This window comes from Podarcis pityusensis (assembly GCF_964106645.2).
Source record: "Podarcis pityusensis genome assembly, chromosome: 7".
Classification (NCBI taxonomy): Eukaryota; Metazoa; Chordata; class Lepidosauria; order Squamata; family Lacertidae; genus Podarcis; species Podarcis pityusensis.
This window is the reverse complement of record NC_138031.1, coordinates 47915519-47936659: the sequence shown is the minus strand read 5'-3', so window position 1 is coordinate 47936659 and position 21141 is coordinate 47915519. Positions and strand designations below refer to the sequence as shown.

The window sequence follows — 21141 nt, the reverse complement described above, 5'->3', positions numbered from 1 at the left end:
ACTCACACAGGACCTTTACTGCCTTCACTGGTTCTGATTTAAAAGAGAGGTAGAGCTGGGTATCATCTGCATGATCTCCTGATGATCTCTCCCAGCAGCTTCATATAGATGCTAAAAGCATGGGGGAGAGGACGGAACCCTGAGGCACCCCACAAGTGAGGGCCCAGGGGTCTGAACACTCATCCCCCCCCCCACTTTCTGAACAGGGCCCAGAAGGAAGGAGTGGAACCACTGTATAACAGTGCCCCCAGCTCCCAGCTCCTCTAGATGGTCCAGAAGGATGTTATGGTTGATGGTATCAAAGGCTGCTGAGAGATCCAGCAGAACTAGGAAACAGCTCTCACCTTTGTCCCTAGCTCGCCGGAGATCATCAACCAGTGCGACCAAGACAGTTTCAGTCCCATGATGAGACCTGAATCCCGATTGGAAGGGATCCAAATGGTCCGCATCCTCCAGGTGTGCTTGGAGTTGTTCAGCAACCACTCGCTCAATCACCTTGCCCAAGAATGGAAGATTTGAGACTGGGCGATAGTTGGCCATATTGGCTGATTCTAAAGATATTTTTTAAGAAGCGGTTTAATGACCGCCTCTTTCAGTGGGTCTGGGAACGCTCCCTCACAGAGGGAAGAATTCACCACCCCGCAGAGCCCATCACCCAGCCCTTCCCAGCTCGCTTTTATTAGCTAGGATGGGCAAGGATCAAGGAGACAGGTGGTTGGTTTCACTTGTCCAAGCAGCCTGTCCACATCCTCAGAGGTAACAGATTGGAATTGATTCCATTCAACTAGACTAGACAGGACTCTAGCACTCTTCCACCCCAGCCCTGCTCCCACAGTGGAGTCTACCTCCTTCTGAATCTGAACGACTTTATCTGCAAAAAACTTTGCAAAATCATTGCAGGAGATCTTGGGGTCTTTACAAGGCCCTGATGGCAAAGGTGGTTCTGTTAAATTGCAAACCACCTGAAATAGTCTCCTGTTGCTATTTTCTGCAGATGCAATAGAGGCGGTGAAGAAAGTCCTCTTCACCTTCGCTATCGCCACTTGGTAGGCTCAATATTGAGCTCTAACCCGTGTCCTATCCAATTCAGAATGAGTTTTCCGCCACCGGCGCTCTAGCCGTCTCAGCGATTGTTTCCTCGCCCTCAGCTCCAGGGAAAACCATGGGGCTGTCCGGGCTTCATGCAATCGGAGAGGGTGCTTTGGAGCCAGACAGTCAATAGCCCAAAGTCTTTCTACCCTTATTTTTTGTGATTTTTATTTTTGGCAAGTGTGTAAAGCTGAATGCACGCAAGTTAAATATGTGTAAGTTGCAAGTTACATGTACTTGCCAACTCAGGATAGCATTCCACAAATCTGATGAAGTGACCCTTTTTTAGTCATTAAAGACATCTCAAGTCCCATGCTTCAACTACATGGCTGCCCACTGAAAACCATTTTTGCTAGCTTCAGTGAATATTTTCAAGAGGGATATGTTATAATTTCTTTTATTTTCTTTTTTACTTCATAGAGTACAGTTAAGAGTTAGCAGACAAGCTTCATGTCAGTTATGATGCTGTGAGAAGCATTGTATATTAACCTTTGCATTATGATTTGTGAATTTGAGATTTTACTTTTACTAAGATGACCATGTATAATAAATACGTCAATAATATAAATATGCATATTGTAACTCTGAGCAGCACTGCCATAACTACAATATTTTACTTTTTTTCTATCAGGTTTGTCACTTTTTTGTTACCTCATAAAAAAATTTGCTTTTATAAAAGGTTATCCTGTAATGCAGAGTTTGTATTCATAAATTCCAAATGAATATGTGTACTCAGTGGATTTTTGTTTATTTGAAATTCTTTTTGCAGACAGACCTCCTTCAGAAAAAAAAGGGCCATATTTCTGAGGATTTCAAAAGGCTCTAAATTATCTTCATGGATACAAGCAAGTAGACAATGACGCTCTAACCATCTGTTCAAGCTTCTTGAGGAAAAAGTCTGCCGTGGAAACATCATGAAAAGTAATGTAACTTCTGCAGATGGCCAGAATATTTTTAACCTGTATTTTAAAATCCAACTCCTTCTACACTATGAAAATTCTGCATATATTGTTAGCATTTACATTTTGAGGAGCAGGGAAAATAGCTATTCCCAGAATGGTAACCCTCTTATTTATATAAAATGACATGCAGCACAATCCAAGATGTGTTTACTAAGGAACAAGACACACTGATTTCAACTAAACTTACACCTTGGTGTGTTTAGTACTGCAGCATCGGAAGCAAAATAAATGTACTTTAGTGTATTACTCAACATAGAGTTTGTTCATTCATTTATTTTCATGAAGATGAACAATTAAGCAGTTGGTTGGGTTCTTGATCTGGAAAGTACACTGTCCACACAACAATTCATTCTCTGATAATGGGCTAATTCTTTGCCTAATATATCTTGATTAAAAATATTCAAGTTTATAGCCCTGAGAGCAGCTTATAAATTCTCATGGTAAAATCACACAAATCTAGTACTGTTCTAGAAATTGCATAGTGTCCAAATGGAACTAGGACTATTCCAGAATCATTTTCTGCCCTCATCTTTTTCTTCCTCTACCCTTATTCTTCCCTGGTGTCATACCTGGCTTCAGCTCCCAAAATCCCATGAGCCTGTGATGTAAGCAATCACACCTTGATGTCAGTTTGCCAGGCAGCATGTCCTCTGTGGCACAGGAGTGGGTGTGGGAATCTAGATCTCACTCAGCTCATGATATAAAGGGGCTTCCTTTGCTGGCAGTCAGCAGATGTCAAACACCAACTCAAAGTCCTCTGGGGCAAGAGAGTAGGACTGAGCAGCTTGAATTCACTCAGCTCAATCAGTATTCCAATGCGGGCCGTCGTTTAAATTAAAGTGTATTTTTATTCTTCATAGCAATAACAACAAAAATAACAATATCATTTTATTTGGAGCTGAGGAAATTCCTTCTTGCATTTTTAGTAAAGGAATTATACAAATCTGAGAGCTTTTTGAAGGGGTTGCTTTCACATGGCATGTAAGTACTGTCTTCCTCTACACACACACACACACACATTCTTGCACTCCTGTTGCACATTATCCACCTTTGAAAATTGCTAGGTTTCTACCTCCTCTTTGTAAAATTCTTCATTTAGTGGGGCATAGTTATGCCTATGATGTGCATAATGATTCAGGTCTTTTGTTTGGAGGTCTCTGCATTAGAATAAAACATCTGCATGTTCATTTGTTGGATTGTTTGGACCCTTAATTAGATAACTGTTTTTCACTAAATTCTCTATTTAAAAACCCATTGTGGTGTCAAAGAATTTATAATGAAGTCTATATAACTGAGTTGTGTCCAGCTGTTAAGTTTAGTGAGTTTCCAATCCATAGCATAAATTTTGATTTGAGTTAAATATCCTTGTAAAACACTGTACGTTCTTGGAAATTATAGAGTTGCTGAGATAGAAGCAGTTTGTCATCCAGTCTACTGCACCTAGGCAGGTTTAATGCATCACCTAGATTATATGGTTCCACATAAATAAAGCAACAGTAATGAAGGTACACTATGCTGAGTGGAGGGTGGGGCCTTGAAAGATTAGGATAGATGTAGCAAAAGCAAATTTGGCAACAGATGTGCTTTGAGGCTGGAAGAAACAGTGGCACAGGTATAGGGAAGGAGTCCAGGGATATACTGAAGGAATACAGGTATGGTAGAGCAGAGATGTAGAAGGGCTGTTTCTACTTTATAAGTATCAGAGAGAGCAGAGGGCCACACACAGGTGGAGAACTGAAGAGAGGAGCAGAAAGAAATGTGAAAGCACCTTGTGAGAACCGTTAGGGTGTTGTTGGAAGGAGAGGGAAGAGATAAGGTATCCTCCGTCCTACTTGATAATGAGTTGTAGCTCTTGGGTCCAAGAGCAGAGACCAAGAGCCACTTTAAGCCATGTCCTCTGAGAGGGCTAATAACACTGTGGTCCCTTGGGGAACACCAGAGGGTACTATCCACATCATATGCTGGGCCAGGAATGACGATCCGGAACCATCACTTGCGAGTTACTAGCTTGTAAAAGATATTCTGGTCGGGTTTATATATACGTATTCTGAAGTGGTGAGAAGTGACATATTTCAAAAGGTTTTACATAACTTTCACTCTCAACATGTTGCAATTTGTGCCAGCCCTCACATTATATAAATGTCTATCTTGCTTTTTTAATAACTTCATTTAGAGGAGCTCTGGTGCTCTCGCACTAATTCAAAAGGAATATTTAATGGGTCTTTTTAAAGCATTTCATTGTAGTTACTTTGTGGTAAACTAAGCCTGCATGAAAATGAGGGGGGGAAATGCATGTCGTTGGTTTTTTTAAAAGGGGTGCTCTCCAGCATATTGGAGCTGATCACAACTTACATAAGCAAACCATCTGTAAACCCTACGCATTGGCCATGTTGAAAGGGAAGAAAATGAAAAGGTAAACAGGACCCAGTGCTCACTGATGCAGTACTTTTTGCTATAGCTCAGTGGGTATCTGCAGAGGTTCAACACAGAAGTGTAAAGAATAAAAATAATATTCTTTGCTCTGCTACTTCTTCGAGCTGGTTCTTGAATTGATTTGATTTTAAGGAACTTGCAAGCTTTTCAAGCTCCTGAAGGAGTGTTTAACTTTGAAACATATCGTGCGGCAGTAAGAGGAACCCCTCCACACAGTTTATTAAGCCTGCCAGATTATTATTACTTACTGAATTTGTATACCGCCCTATACCTGGAGGTCTCAGGACAGTTCATAGAATTGCAGAAATAGGCCCAGGGGCTTATTTTTGTAGGCCGGGGGACTAAAAAGGGAGTGATGGTTTCTTTCTTTCTTACCTTAAAACAATTAAGAGTGGTGTGCATTTTAGTTTGTAATTATTTTTATTTTTTTTTAACTGCCACTTCACTCTAGCTTTTCTTTCTGGTGGTTGATTGTGGCCTCTAATGCACCATACAAGCCTAGACCATTCAGTAGTTCTTACTGGTCTCTAATAGGCCTTACAGAATGAGGATATCCAGAATGCTGCCTGTGGACTTCTGAAGAGCTCGTATGGGGTAAGGGGTGGGGTAAGAGAGAGAAGCTGTTGTTGTTAAAGCAAGTAGAGCAATGTAAGATGTCAAAAAATAATAATCCCAACTATATGAAATTTAACTTTTAAAAATAATCCTCCGCTGCTGTTCTTTACAACAACAACAACAACAACAACAACAACAACAATCCAATGCTATTCAAGCAACAATTGGGTCTGCCTCATTTCTTCCAAAACCCATCAGTTTAGACGAGCGTATAGACCAGAAAATAAAGGTATATGGCACAGAAAAGCACAGAAAGTGATAGATTGACACAGGGCTTTGTGAGGGCCCTGAACCGACTGGGTTTTTATTTTTGTGTGTTTGGAGCAGGGGATTAAATCACACTTTGATTTGGGAGGACAGGAGACCCCTGAATCATTCTGATTTGCCTCATTATTCGGGTCCTACATCCCTAATATGTGTGTTTAGTAGTTCATGGCTGAACAGTTGGCATGCTTTTGTTCTTGTACATTAACAAGTATCAAGGAGATACTTCATTGTCTTTTTGAACCACAATTTCCCCATGATACCTGCCCTTCATTGCTTAATATGTTTGTGAATTCCTTTCTGTTATCCCCTACTGTCTTAGTAGAGATGCTATGCCAATTCTAGATTCTGCATAGGTCCTGGCAGAGGTAAATCAATGTTCAGTAGCAATACTTTGAATTCTATTCTAAAAGAAAAGTGAAAGATTGCTTTTTCTTCAAAATGTTGTACATAATCCCAACTATAGTATCTGCCACTGGAAGTAATAATGCAACTTGTTTACAGCATCAATTTGCTTCCATTTTAAGGAACCTTTTTATCAGTAGCCCTTTCTCTTTCTCTTTCTCTTTCTCTTCCTCCTCTTCCTCTTTGTTAAATGTAGTTACAGAATGCTGTTAGATTCAGTGTAGCAGAATATGGGGCAGAGCATTCAAAAAGAGAGATCCCCCTTAGGGTTTTTCTTTCCAGTGTACCCATGTGACATGTCTGCATTAGATATGGAAGCTTCAACAGCACTTTTCTTAAGAAACTAAGGATTGTAAAGTGAATGTTTCCACTCTTGCTTGCTGCATTGCCTGCAGCATCATTCTTAGAGCAAGATATGTGGTGAGAGAGAGCAGTGAGCATGAATAACAGGAGAATGAAAACACACTGAAAATCTGGGTTCTCTCTGATAAGTTTCAATTCCCCATCACATTCTCCACAATCACATTTCCCGCATGCTGAAGTAGAATTTTTAATATTTGCTAGGTTTAGGGGTTGTTGTTTTTTATTGGTGCTAAAACGTGTTAACGATAATGGCAGTGTTATATTTAAACTAAAGGAGAAGAAATCAGTACAATAATATGCTGGATCTGAAAGAATGAGGAAAATGTTAAGAGAACTCCAGTGCAAGCCCCCAGTTTTAAACTCAAGATCAGCTTGATGTATATATATCTGTGCTAGGCTGCAGGGTACGCAAGCATACAAGCAGTAGCAGTCGGTGGGGTGAGGCGGCAGCACTTACCTGACCTCCCATCCACTCACATTGCTGCAGTGAACTGGGAGGGAAAGGGGTGGGGAGGAAATGAGGAAGTGCAGTACAAATGCATTGGCAGGAGTGCTGGTTTGGCTCCGCTAGTGTGTTTGCACTGCCACCACCTCACCTCACTGCCACTTTGCTCCTCACCTTCCCAATATACCTCAGGGATGCAGCTGATTGGGGAGGGTCAGGTGAGTGCTTCCAGCCCACCCACCAGAAACCAATCCAGTCCTTCAACAGGAAGGCTGCTGTAATTAACCTGCTGCAGTAGCTTAAGCTTTCAAGCAAATTTCAAAGCCATTGGGCTCTCGGGAATCTGGGTGGTTTTTTTTTTCATGGTAAACTTCATTCGGTAACATTTTTGAATACTGGGTTGTATCAGCATGTGGTGCATGTGTTTGTGTGTGTGCATGGAAGCTTTATGAAGAAAATGCAACTTCCCAATTTGTGTGTGTGTCTAAAAAACGAGAGCAAAAAGAGCGTATGCCATTTTTCACTCTGCTTAGCCCTTTACTCTAGATGAGTTCAGCCCTGGACAGTCACTTTCTAACTTTGAGAGCCATCTTTTTAAGATTGATGGTGCAGTATTATGTCATCAACATGAGTAGCTCTCACTTTTCCCACAGCTGCTGCATTTAGTTTTGTGATCTCTCTCTCTCTTTCTCCAATCTTCCGGACTTCTTTCTTCAGTTTTTCTTATTCAAAGTCTGCAGCGTTGATATATGCTTCATTTAATATAGTTCCAGTAACTAGCTGATGACGATAGCATGTTGAAATCTCTGCAACATTTCCTTTGCTATTAGCATGCAGGACATCAAAGCTCCCTTTAGTGTCTTTATAAGCATTGTCTGAAGCTTTAAAACATAGTGATTCCAGAGAGAATGTTCTCATCTTTATCTGTAGAAGGGAAAGCAGTTTGAAAGCAGTGCAAGTGTAATCATTTCCACATTTGCCCTTTTAACTGCGTAGCTTTATCCCAGAACTTTCAACTAAAAAGTGGGGAGGGGATAATGATGGAGGTGAAGAAGAAACGTTTCCAAATGTGCAACAGAATATACTCCCACAGGTATTTATAGAATGACACAATTACATTCAGAGCTAAGATCTATCGGTAATCTGAAAGCAAGAATAGCTTCATGAAGGTCTCAGCTGGTAGAGGATCAGTGCCTGGACTTTGTATTTAAAGCATTGAGCTTCATGCAATGTCTAGAGTCTAAGCCAAGGGCGGATTTTTGTAGCTCATGTTGGTGAAAATCCGACTTAACCACAGCATTGTCTTAGGAGAGATATTTCATAACAGCTGGCCACCCAACATTGCACACGTTACAGGTATTCCCCCAAAATACTTGACTGAGAATATATAGTTCTTCCTTATTTTTGTATTCATGTTGAAGGATGTCATAAAGAGACTGCTGAGAGGATGTCGCTGTGTAACACAGTTGAGCAACATAAATTGAAAGTGTCAGTTTGAATTAATTGTTCCACGTGCCTGGGCTGGACTTTGAATTTTGTTCAGATAGTGAGAGGGGTAATTTTCAAGTGCCACTTTTGAAATAAACAAGAGTTCAGAAGTGTAATTAGAATTCTACTTCCCTTTTAGCTGGGAATGGCAAAAGTTTTGTGATTGGCTCCCGTTCAGATAATTGTTTTCCTAATAGGATAAAAGTAAAGTGCTTGCTGAGAATGTATGCTTCTTATAGAAACAGGTATCTCTCTTGCCCATCATTGGAGAAAGACAAGAACACCACAGTATAAACCAGCTTGGCTTTGGAAAATGCAAGAACAGCCATACTTTTTCAGATTATACTTTCTATTGCATTGGAAAATGGGGTAGTAGCAGGTTTAATTTTCAGAGTGTGCACACTGAATAATTTAATGTGGCTTATAAAACATAAAGAAATTACATTTAAATATGCTGACCATGACATGAAAAAGCACTATCTAGTCTCTCTCTCTCTCTGTCTCTCTCTGTCTCTCTCTCTCTCTCTCTCTCTCTCTCTGTGTGTGTGTGTGTAAAGGATAATGGACATATAAGAGCCACAATAGTCTTGATTGGACCTCCCATATCCACAAATTGAATAGCAGCCATGAGGATGAGTATTAGGGCCTTATCAGGACTATTCTTCTGTGTGAGGATCGGTTAACCCTTTTCTCATGTCATGTTCCCCATGAAAATCACCCCCATTGGCTTTTTGACTCTCTATGCAGAGGTCAAATAGCAATTCAGTGTCTTGTCTCTCTTTTTGTCAGGAACTTTTAAGTTTATAAAGCTTCTATGTCATTTGAAGAGCTTTAACCAGCAAGTGCAGTTATAACAGTTTTCATTTATTTAGAAATATATGTGCATCTTTAAGGAATCCTTGTCCATGTCTGATCCAATAATGTGTACTTACATTCTTAGAGAGAGAGAAGGGGATGGGGAGAGATTTGCAATTTATATTAATAGATTATTATGCTTGAAGCAATTCTGTGGGAAAGTTGCCAGATCTTCCATAGATCAATAAAAACATACCTGTCTTGATAACGCAAAGACATTTTCCAAGTTCTATGGCAAGCAGAATGGTAAGAGAAAGACAACATGTGTCGCTTGATATGCCTGGATGTGAAACAGAAAAACACTACTCTCTCTTTGCCTAAGTGTGTGTGTATACAAACACACTGTTCTGACCTTGAAGTGTAAACAAAAAGCTTTTAGGGTACCATATCAAGCATCTTGAAAGCTGGGCACAATGGGAAGTTGAGATGGATTGTTTTATTTTCACCATATAATCCAAGTTCCTTTTATATATACTACTGTATACTCCACCATCAGCACTTGTGTTATTTCTTAGCCTCCATAAGGCAAGGGGCAAAAGGTCGGGATTCATTTTCAGAGAAGGGAGCAGAAAGGAATAAAAAGAATAAAAGATCAGAAAGGAACTTAAGGTTGTTTTTTTTAAAAAAAATCCATTTTAGAAAGAAATAGATAACATTATTCTTTTAAAGTTCTTGCTTCGCCTATCTTTTGTCCATAGATCACTGGTTTGGAGTTATAAATATAAAATAAAGTGACTGCTGTATGCTCAATAAAATTTATTTTAATACAGCTAATTGTATTGTTATAATTAGCCATTATATTTCCATTTGGGATAACACTAAAATTAGAATGTACTTGTATAACTTAACAACTGGTATGTATGCTTGGTTAGCAATTTTACCTATGATTATGCTTTGGGAAATCTTCAAGCATTGCATTAAATTTTAATTGATATGAAGAAAACTGTGTTGATTAATTTGGGATAAACGCAAGCTGGTTTGCAAACCACACACATTTCTAGTGAAGCAACATGACATTTTGGCAAAGGTACACAAATGAATTCCAAAAGCTCGTTTGCCCACTATAACATTTTAATAACAATTTGGTCACCATTTTTCAACCTTTGTAGTAAGCAGCCAGACTTCTGAGTAAGTACGGAAGTAGCAATGTAGCTGGAGGGTTTATGATAATTCCATAAGCAGAGAAGTGTCTCTGCAAGGGAGAGATAAACAGCAACTAATCCTCATAATTCCCTACTGATAGCCTATCCATCTCTGGTATAAATTAGAAAGCCTAGAGATTAGAAAAGCTAGGCTGGGTGTAGCTCACAGCATTAATCACAGTATTAGGTCAACAGTATGCTGAAATGCTGTGTCTTTGCAGCTGGTGTTACACTACAGGTTGAGTAATGCAGCTTAAAATAAAGGTTGATTGATTGTTTGATGGGTCAAACTGTTGTAATATGGTTTTTCCTGAGACCTTTGTTTCATACGCTGAATGAAACCTGCTCTGATTCTTTTGTTTTTGAAGCTCTTGAGATGCCCACTTCATGCTAAGTAACTGTCTGTCTTGGCACAAAAAGTTTGATTCTACTGCAGCACTACTTTAGTATTCCAGAATGAACTGTTCATTTTAGATTTACTTTGGACCAAGATGGGCATTTGGGTCTTGAAACTGGTGTGCATATTTTGTTGAAGCATGATATAAGCTTGCACACATCATAGAGTTAAATGCACCCTTTTTATCAACAGAATATTTTCAGGAAGCTTCTCCCACGCACGCACGCATGTGAAGCATCTAATTAATTTTTACAGAATGTGTTGATAAAACATCCATTACAGTCCAAAAGCTATGGTGATGCAGTGTTCCAATTACGCATTCACTTTTGGGAGATTAGCTGTTCATGAAAATTCTCTACTAGCCACTTGAGGCAAAAAACTGTTCAGGGATACTCACACAAACCTCAGTGAAAATGCCTTTTGAATGGTGAAACTTCACCTTGTACAAAAGGATCACTAAACATGGCCATATCATTGTTTCTTCTTCTTCTTCTTCTTCTTCTTCTTCTTCTTCTTCTTCTTCTTCTTCTTCTTCTTCTTCTAGCTCCATTACCCAATTCAGCATCATGTGCAATCCTCTATCTACTAACCAGCACTACATCTATTAAAACAAATGGGGCAGTGCAGGGTGCACTTTACCTTGTGGGTCTATGCTGACAGTTCAGTGTAATTACTTTACTGAAGGGAGCTGGCATGCAGAGCAGGCAAGTTGATTAGGTGGCAGGCCCAGCAAACCTACAACCTGCAAAGGTGCCCCAGGGAAAATAGGAGGCATTTGTGGGGAGAGGAGGGAAATTCCAATGTCAGATTTCACTTGCTCAGCTGTACTACTGTACTGTACAGTACTACTTTTGAAGCTCTGTCAGCAGTGGGGCTGAAGAGGGGACATGCCAGGGTTCTTTGAGGGTGTAGTGGGGGAGAACTAAGGGGGGAGGGACTTGGATTCCCAGTTCTCTGCCATGCTCTTTTTTCCTCCTCCTTTTGACCATCCTTTATCATAAGGTTCCAGAGAAGGTTACAGTGATTTAAACATTCGATACTATTATAAGTTAAGACAACCTATAATTAGAGGAATGGGGTGAATCACAGGAAGGGCCAGAGCAAAGAAGTACTCCCTGACCTGGGAGCACCGAACTTTACTTTCAGCAGACATATTTAGGATTGCGCTGGGAGCAAGCATTACTGAACTTAGTAGATACTGAAATCTTAATATATCTGTATAGTTTGTGCTGTTGGCTATGTCAAGGACAGGAGGAAAAGGTGAAAAATCTGTTTGAAGGACTTTTTAATTGGCGCTCTTTGGGCGGTATATAGCTATAGATGTGCTACCACAGGGTTAGGATTACTAATGTTTTTAATATTCGATGTCTTACTGTGTTCTTATTTGTTGGAAGCTGCCCAGTGTGGCTGGGGTAACCCAGTTGGATGGGTGGCATATAAATTAGTTGTGTCTGACTCTTCATGACCCCATGGACCAGAGCACGCCAGGCACTTCTGTCTTCCATTGTCTCCCACAGTTTGGTCAAACTCATGCTGGTAGCTTCGAGAACACTATCCAACCATCTCGTCCTCTGTCGTCCCCTTCTCCTTGTGCCCTCCATCTTTCCCAACATCAGGGTCTTTTCCAGGGAGTCTTCTCTTCTCATGAGGTGGCCAAAGTGTTGGAGCCTCAGCTTCAGGATCTGTCCTTCCAGTGAGCACTCAGGGCTGATTTCCTTAAGAATGGATAGGTTTGATCTTCTTGCAGTCCATGGGACTCTCAAGTCTCCTCCAGCACCATAATTCAAAAGCATCAATTCTTCGGCGATCAACCTTCTTTATGATCAAGCTCTCACTTCCATACATCACTACTGGGGAAACCATAGCTTTGAGTATATGGGCCTTTGTTAGCAAGGTGATGTCTCTGCTTTTTAAGATGCTGTCTAGGTTTGCCATCGCCTTTCTCCCAAGGAGCAGGCGTCTTTTAATTTCATGGCTGCTGTCGCCATCTGCAGTGATCATGGAGCCCAAGAAAGTAAAATCTCTCACTGCCTCCATTTCTTCCCCTTCTATTTGACAGGAGGTGATGGGACCAGTGGCCATGATCTTCGTGTTTTTTGATGTTGAGCTTCAGACCCTATTTTGCGCTCTCCTCTTTCACCCTCATTAAAAGGTTCTTTAATTCCTCCTCACTTTATCCCCTGCCCTATGCATGCCCCCATATCACCCCCAAATCTGCTCAGGAAGGTTGAGGGAACCCCAGAGGAGGAGGAGGGTGAGATGGTTCTGTTGTGCAAGAATAAATCCTTGCACTAATGGACTGATCCTACACTACATTGACTACAACCCTTTATGTGCATTAAAACTGAAAACAATATGGTTGATGTTAATTAGAGCAACAGCACAAGAGGGCTGTTGTGCTCATTTCCTGCTTGTGGGTTTCTCGTTTACCCAGTGTGGGAAGCAGGCTGCTGAGCTAAATCCAGCCTGATCCAGTACGGCTCTTATTTATTTAAAATACATTTATATCATTTTTAAATATAAAAACCTTCTCAAGGCAGTTTAGAAAAGAAAAGACTTTAAAAATATGCAGCAGCAAAATACAGATGAAACACAATTAAACCATTCAGATGAAAGCATAAAAATAACATTCCAAGTCAAAACCAAAGATCACCTGGGGAGATTTTGCTTGTGGCAGAACTGTGACCTGAAAATAGGCATTTTCTGCAGTTGCACCTGTATTTTCTACAGAATGCACTCTCTTCTGTCATTTTTGAGGCAGCAACCATCAGTTGCTTCATATGTTTTGTGAAGACTTATCCTTTTGCTCAGGCTTTCCCTGACTTATAAGACCAGACCTATATATTGACTGCCCAAATTTCTGTTTTATTTCTTTTCATAAGCTTTTGCATTGTTGTTTTATTTGTTTTAGACTGTATTTTTTATGATACTGGGTTTTTTTAAAAAAATATTGCACACCACTTAGATTTCTAGACTATTAAGTAGTTCATAAATGCTTTATTAAAATAAAGACAGCAGAAATTAAAAGCAGGTTGAAATGCAGGATTAAAAATCAGACTTTAAAAATAAAGAAAGAAACAGGCATACTTCCCAAGGAAGGGCATTTCATAAGTATGGGGCCGCCATAGGCCCTTGTATTATTCCCACCAATCTGATAGACCTGTGTCCATTTGAGCCATTATGATTATTCTTAGGACCTGGGCAAGTTAATGGAGGAATATGAAGTCCTTCAAATAACCTGGTCCCAAGCCTTTAGAATTTCAGAGCTAATCATCAGTGCCTACATTTACCCTGGAAACAAATTAACAACTGGTGCAGTATTGTCAGCCCTTTAGCAACAATATTGCCAAAGGGCTGAATCTGACACAATGGGTTAAGGAAACCTAGTTTTTCAGAAGTTATAGTGAAAGTGTTTAATAATTATGATAGCGACATTATTTTAGCAAGTATTTCCAAGGAGAGGAAAATATTGCAAAAAGCACTGCTACTAAATATTATGTTTTATTCGTGCTGAATGCCTATGAGAGACATTTGCTATAAATCTAGCACAGTGGAGTGTTTTACAAGAGTCATCATATTTCTCAAGCTTTATTATACTTTCATTTCCCCATCATTATTTTTTATTCTTCCTGATACTCAAACCCTTTCACTCAAGTAAAAAAGGTGTATCTTCTAAGCACATCATTTCTCATCCTGAGAATTCTCTTCTTTCTCTCTAATTACCTCCTCCTCTCCCTCACATTACTCCCAACCATTCTCAGCTACTGTTAGGAGGACCTTTGCTACAGAGCTGGGGTTTTAAGCCAGCAAATTAAAATGGAAGGAAGCAAAAGTTCAGGGGAGTGTGCACAAAATCTCTGTAGCTGTAAAGAGTAATCTTAGTTAGCCAGGCCTAGTGACATCTCAGCACTGCATGGTCCATACAGAATCTCAGCAGCATCCTTTATGTTGGCCCACAGTGCTAATCCCCAGTCCTTAAGAAGCATACTATTCCCTTGCCCCAACAAAAGTTTGTTTATGGCCTCTAGCCCCGGTGAATGTATGCTGGTTGTAGACTGTGGAACGAAGGTTATTGGCCCCTGTGTGGAGTAAAATATTTGATAACAGTGGCCCTAAGTGGTAGTGTCTGCGGTATCCTAGGTGGGAGGTGGTGTGGCACCCCTGAATATGTGAAGATGGTGTCTTGGGTCCAAACTATTAGAAACAGATGCATCTGGAGTGTGTGAATGTTTGGGATACTAATTTTTTCCCCTGTCTTAGGCAATTTTCTCTCCTGTTTAGCTTTAAGCTGTTGGTTTATTTGTCTTATTTTATGCAGACTTGTATAGATTGATATTATTATTTTTTAAAAAAAGATATTATTTCTACTTGTTTCTAATATATCTTTCTTATACTTGTCTACTTGATTTGTTGTGGGCACAGTTTTGTGGGGAAGCAGCATACAAATAAAAATACATGATTGTTATACTGAATGGCAGCCAAGGAAGAGAAGGTCTGTGCCTTTACAGATTGCCACTGCTTGAGAGCAAGTGAGTGAAAATTAGCCTAGTCTGCTTGTATGGCCCTGTGTTGTCATGTTCCATGACATCTACTATGCCCTACATTACTGGCCCAAGCATAACTAAGTTCCTCTCTTCTGTGGAGATGGTAGTATATAGTGCCACATGGATGCAATAGCAGCTTGCATTGTCCAAGCACAACTGCTGATTCATCCCCCTCTATAATTTTTGCGTACTGCACACAAGACTCTACAGTCTCTTGTGTAAGGGCTTAAGAACCCTCAGACTGTGTATCTAAGCTGCCTATTGCAGCATGACTGTTTCATACAGACTTATTCTCCTGAATGCTCACCTTCCTTGGAAAAAAGAAAGGAAAGCTATTATTTTTGTATTTCTTTTTCCCCTGACCAACATACACTGGGATTTATTTCCTCTGAGCTTTCTGTTCTCTGCTGCATCTTATCCTATTTAGGGCTTAATTTGTGTCATGGCTCACTGAAGCTCAGTCATAGGATATGTTTTTAAAAGTAGGTTAAAGTCATGATATGTGTTTCCCTGAACATGAATTGAGTTAATTTCCCTTATCTTTAAGCAACTGTATGTTTGGGATAATCAACATTTAAAAGATGTCAATTCTAGGTAGGCTTCAGTCCTGACATGTGTAACTTTAGAAAGTAAAGCTAAGCACTACTCAATTGCTTGGGCAGAGCTGATTGCTACTGTTGTCCACGACATCACAGTGTTGTACCACAGGCCTATTTTTTCAGTCAATTACTGAGCTAAAATAAAATTTCCATTTCTGGTCTTCAAGAGCTAAAAGTACAGCATGTACAATGAATCAACAGTCAACTGCAAAACAGTTTCCCCTCTAATTCAAGGACAAAATTATTCCGCTTTCTTCAGCAGCAGCGTGGTCAGCAATCCTGGTTTACTTTCCAAACCTTGTTTGTGATCACCACCGATTCTCTCCCCCGGCATATACACACACAATGTGATCTTTTCTCAGTTGGCTGGGGCTGAAGAAGGCAAGAAACAGGGGGAGTCGCTTCTACTGCTTGAAAACATTCCCTGTTCTTACTTTCTCCACACTGCAGTGCAAACAGAGAGGAAATCTGTGTGCAGATAGACATGTTATTGGATTTGAAGACACCTGCTCTTCAATAACTCTAGGAGTAGCCCTTTAATGGATGCAGCTTTAATTGTTCCCTATAGAACTTCCCTCCACATGGTAAGGCTTCATTTTTGCAGGGGTTTCAATGCAAACCCGTTTCTGATTGGGCAGCCCTCCTAAAATGAAAGGTTTCCTCATTTCACCACCCTGTGGTGAATTGTCTGTCCTGGGAAAGCCTCTCCTCCTTACAGAGGGGAGGAGTTGTGAGCAGGAGCCATTTCCTGCATTGGCAGGGGGCGTTCCAGCCCCCTGCCCAGCTGGCCTGGCTGCCGCACCACGACCCCAGGTAGCCAACCAACCAGGTGGAGGCTTGGGGGCGGGGTTTTGCCACTGAAACGTGGCCGCAGCAGCACCTCCCTTTCATTCCGCTGCTGGTTTTTGTCGGATCACCCACCCACCCTCCCTTTAGTTCACTGCTTGGTTCTTGACACTGCTATGGACCTGTGGTTGGTTGCCTTGGTTGTCCAAGGGGCCTGGTAGGAATTTTTATCCAACTGGCAAATTGGCACCGGCCACTTGGTTTTTTGCCTACCTCGTAGCAAATTGTCACAACTTTTAGGTATTGGTGGTTATGCATTGGAATATGTTTGTGTATTGGAGGGCAGGGTGTGGCCATCGCCTACCCCTCCACTTTATGGGTATTCCGGTAAAGGAACCTGGCGGTCGTGGATCCTGTCAGACGCCCTTGCTGGTGGCTAGGGCCATGGCACGACCCCTGGTGACATCAGGGAGAGCTTTCAGTTGTATTTGCATCAACAGGCTCCTCCCACTGGTGGTTAACCCTTCTTAGACTCACCCCTCCCTGAGGGGGTGGAGTCACGCTCTGTTGTTTTATCCAGTGCCTAAGCCAATACCTCTCACATGCTGTAATCAATAAAGTTGTGGCCTTTTTTAGCCCATTAACCTAATACAGTGGTGCCTCGCAAGACGAAAAGAATCCGTTCTGTGAGTCTCTTCGTCTAGCGGTTTTTTCGTCTTGCGAAGCAAGCCCATTGACGGATTAGCAGATTAGCGCTATTAGCGGCTTTTAGCGGCTTTTAGCGGCTTATCAGCTTATCGGATAAGCAGATAAGCGGCTTAACGGCTTAGAAAACGGGGGGGGGGGAGGGAAAAAAAACCGCAGGAACTCGCAAGACATTTTCGTCTTGCGAAGCAAGCCCATAGGAGCTTCGTTTTGCGAAGCACCTCCAAAACGGAAAACTCTTTCGTCTAGCGAGTTTTCCATCTTGCGAGGCATTCGTCTTGCGGGGCACCACTGTATACTGTGTCCTTGTGTCTTTCTTATCCCCAAGCGGGTGGCGGGTCCTTGAATCACAAAAAGTGTTCCCTCACTGCTTATCAGTTTCCATTGAAACCAAAATGGGAGGGGGAACTCTGTTTTAGCAGCAGTTTCAGTAGAAACTGCTGATGGACAAGAGAGCCAAGTCTGCTTTCTGATGGGGTAGGCAAGTCTTGCTGGCTTCATGGTGCTTTGAAGTCCCACCAAATCATCTGATGTCAGTGATGAACAGGGTCTTGACCCCCCATATCTGGCAAATTTTGACCCATGATGCCAACCTGATAAGAAGAAGAAGAAGAAGAAGAAGAAGAAGAAGAAGAAGAAGAAGAGTAGTTTGGATTTGATATCCCGCCTTTCACTCCCCTTCAGGAGTCTCAAAGCGGCTAACATTCTCCTTTCCCTTCCTCCCCCACAACAAACACTCTGTGAGGTGAGTGGGGCTGAGAGACTTCAAAGAAGTGTGACTGGCCCAAGGTCACCCAGCAGCTGCATGTGGAGGAGCAGAGACGCGAACCCGGTTCCCCAGATTAGGAGACTACCGCTCTTAACCACTACACCACACTGGCTTTGGCCCACAGAGCCAAAAGGGTTCATAAATTTAGGTTTGCACAATTAAAGTGGGTTAAAGCAGCCTGCCACCATAGCGAAACAAATTCACTTTTTAAAGAGCAGTCTTTTTGCAGTTAAGAAAGTGGCTGGGAAATGCACTGAAAAGTATGGAATGGATGAATGATTAACAGCAAGATGTATCAGCACAAATCAGGATGAATGCTCATTGTTATATAACCTCCCCACAAGCAAATCAGAATTAATCCCCAGTGAAGACTACACATCGTCTAACCTCAGTGTAAGCCTAGTGCAAGCAAATCGGTATGAATGGTCAATAAACAAGTTACCTGGAAGAACCCTAGGAGGAGCTTTATAGTAACTCTAGTGATCCTTAAAATATTACAAATAAATGTCAGTTGCTCATTTTGAATCGAGATAGCCTTTATTTATTTTTGGCTTCTAATTTCCTCATTCCATCCACACAACTGTTTTAGAAATGTTATGCACAAAGGCTACACAGGTGATTCAAAACCTGCCAAGTTTGTACAGTTCTCATATAAATTACCTTGCTTGCTGTAAAATGAACTATTGTCAAGTTTGTCCAGATGATAAAACATATGGAAGATATTTTTATTTTTCCTGTAATGATATGTGTGGCGGCAGCAGTCACTGAATGGGGACTGGTTCATTGGAGGAGAACTTCCTGCCAAGTAGAGCACAGCATTTTTATTGACGAGTACACACAAAAGGGAAAAAAAGAAAAGAAAGCAACATTTTGGAAAGCGGAAGAAAGAAAAGCAATGCAGTCACCCAAGGGAGTTACTGTAGAAGCAGTAATCTGAAATATCCAGGCATCTTGCCAGCTGCTTCAGAAGGCTGAGTTAATCAACACTTTGATGTTTCTTGCCAATCCATGCTGTGGTATAATACTTCCTTAGTGCAAAAGTATATGTTCATTTCCCCCCTGTTTATTGGCACCCTAACCCTTTAAACATCTTCTATGGATCCATTTATTTAGATGTATGCAAGAAGTAAACTACTGCTATCTTTGAAAGATACATCTTTATTATTCAATTTGCCGCAGTTAATAATTTCCTGGTAGTAGCTTTTACCAGTGCTATGATTTGATATAGCATTTACATTCTCTACACTATGCACAGTGCTTTGTGCAGTGCTTCAGAAGCACCCAACCATCAGCTGGTTGACAGGCACTTGGGAAGTGCCATGTACCGTATTTTTCGCTCTATAAGAAGCACATTTTCCCCTCCAAAAATTAAGGGGGAATGTGTGTGCGTCTTATGGAGCGAATGCAGGCTCCCTGGCTTCAGCGATAGCAACGCAAAGCCTCCGAAGCGCGGTGGGAGCGCTCCCGCCGTGCTCTGGAGGCTTCGCATTGCTTTTGCTGAAGCCTGGAGAGCGAAAGGGGTCGGTGTGCACCGACCCCTCTCGCTCTCCAGGCTTCAAGGATAGCCGCCTGAAGCCTCCAGAGCGCAGCGGGAGTGCTGCCACTGCGCTCCGGAGGCTTCGGGTTCCTTTCGCTGAAGCCTGGAGAGCAAGAGTTCCCGCTGCGCTCCGGAGGCTTCGGGTTGCCTTCACTGAAGGCGAAGGCAGTGTGGGAGAGGGAGAGCTGCGCAGCGTCCCTTCAGCCAAGCGGTAGGAGAAATGGAAGGGGCTCCATTTCTCCTGCCACTTTGCTGAAGGGGCGCTGCGCAGAGAGGGGGAGAATTTTTTTTCTTGTTCTCCCCCTCTAAAACAAGATGCGTCCTATGGTCGGGTGCATCCTATAGAGCGAAAAATACGGTGATTAGCAGTTCCTGACCCTTCCCACCAATCCTTGCCTATCCCACACATAACATCATATATGATATATATGGTGGCCAAATAGCCTGACAGAGAAAATGTGGAGGCCTGACGGGTGGGAGTTCTACAACTGATTTCAAAAACAATATTGGTGCAAAGTGGGCTCTTCTAGTAAGTGGAGCTTGGTCTCCAAGGTGTTTCTGCTGACTGCTGAGAGCAATCAAGCTTCTGGTTCTGGTACTTGAGCCTAGAGGTGCTATCCCTGCTTTTCTTCCCTGATTCAGCCACTGATTCAGCCAAGCACTGCTGGTCTTCCCTTGCTTGTTCCTTGATTCCCAGGCCAGAGTTTAGGTAGAGACATGGTATCTCCCCCTGAATCACTGGGTAGGCCCATGGGACACTCCAGCATCAGACTTCTCAAGAATAGGAGCCCACATGCTACAACATTTGGTCAGGTGTGTTAAAACATCATGGCTTGAATATGGCTAGGTACTGAGCTTTAAAGTATGAACTTCCCAACTCTCAGCCACCACACCACTTCAAATTCTAGATTACATAATCCGTATTTGCTGCATATCAACACCTGAAAAAAACCTTCAGTATTTTTCAGAATGTATATATGTATATATGACTTCACTGTTGCATCTCAACTGAATGAAGCAAGGCAGTGCCAGCTGTTGAATTATTAATACTTCTTTTAAATCAATTGTCATCTAAGGTCAGTTTGCTGTCTTCAAAGCACTTGATGCTATTTCTTTTTCAGATAGAGAAGAAAAGAGTTGGTCTATACATGCATCACAATGAGATGGTAGAATAAACTGTACGACTTCAGACTGCAGGTGGGGAGCAAAACTTGTAGACACAAAACCAGCACAACAGAGTCTTTGTCAAAAATCTTCTAGTTTTCCATCTGTTATGTGGGGGAGAATTCAAAAATAGTATCCCACTTGTGGTCTGAAGCAGTGCCATTTATCTTTAAATTTTATGTTGTTGCTTTTAGAATTGTATGGTTTGATTTATTTGCATTATGATTTTAGATAATATATTGGAAACTGTCCTGTGATTTTACTTTTAACGAATAGCAGTTTACACATTTCGTTAATAAACGTTAAATATTCACCTACCTCATTCTGTGTGCCATGTGTAGAGCCAGACAGAGAAACTAAGGAAAACAGTGTGTGTGTGTGTGTGTTGGGAAATAAATTGGCATTCACCTGACACTGTTGGGTTGCTGCTCTAGTTACTTTGACTCTTAATATCAACATTAATTTACAATTGCACTGCTTAAAAGTTTCAGGCTTCATTTATATTGATTTCTCCTGTACCTGGTAATCCTGGGAAGATGGACCATATGCTGATACATTATAATCCATTAAGTCTCTCTG

The 21141-nt window shown here is 41.4% G+C and overlaps 1 protein-coding gene across 12 annotated transcripts in view; it reads left to right on the top strand.

Moving 5' to 3' along the window:
- DLGAP1 (DLG associated protein 1) overlaps nucleotides 1-21141 on the top strand; it is a 307198-nt gene that overhangs the window by 58795 nt on the left and 227262 nt on the right. For 10 of the 12 annotated variants that reach the window (XM_081013086.1, XM_081013081.1, XM_081013090.1 and 7 more), the window contains one exon: nucleotides 1859-2010. The exons of 1 other annotated variant lie outside the window; for it this stretch is intronic. The gene's annotated coding sequence lies outside the window, so the exon portion shown is untranslated. The remainder of the gene's footprint in view (nucleotides 1-1858; nucleotides 2011-21141) is intronic. One more of the 12 variants, XM_081013091.1, reaches the window with a different exon arrangement.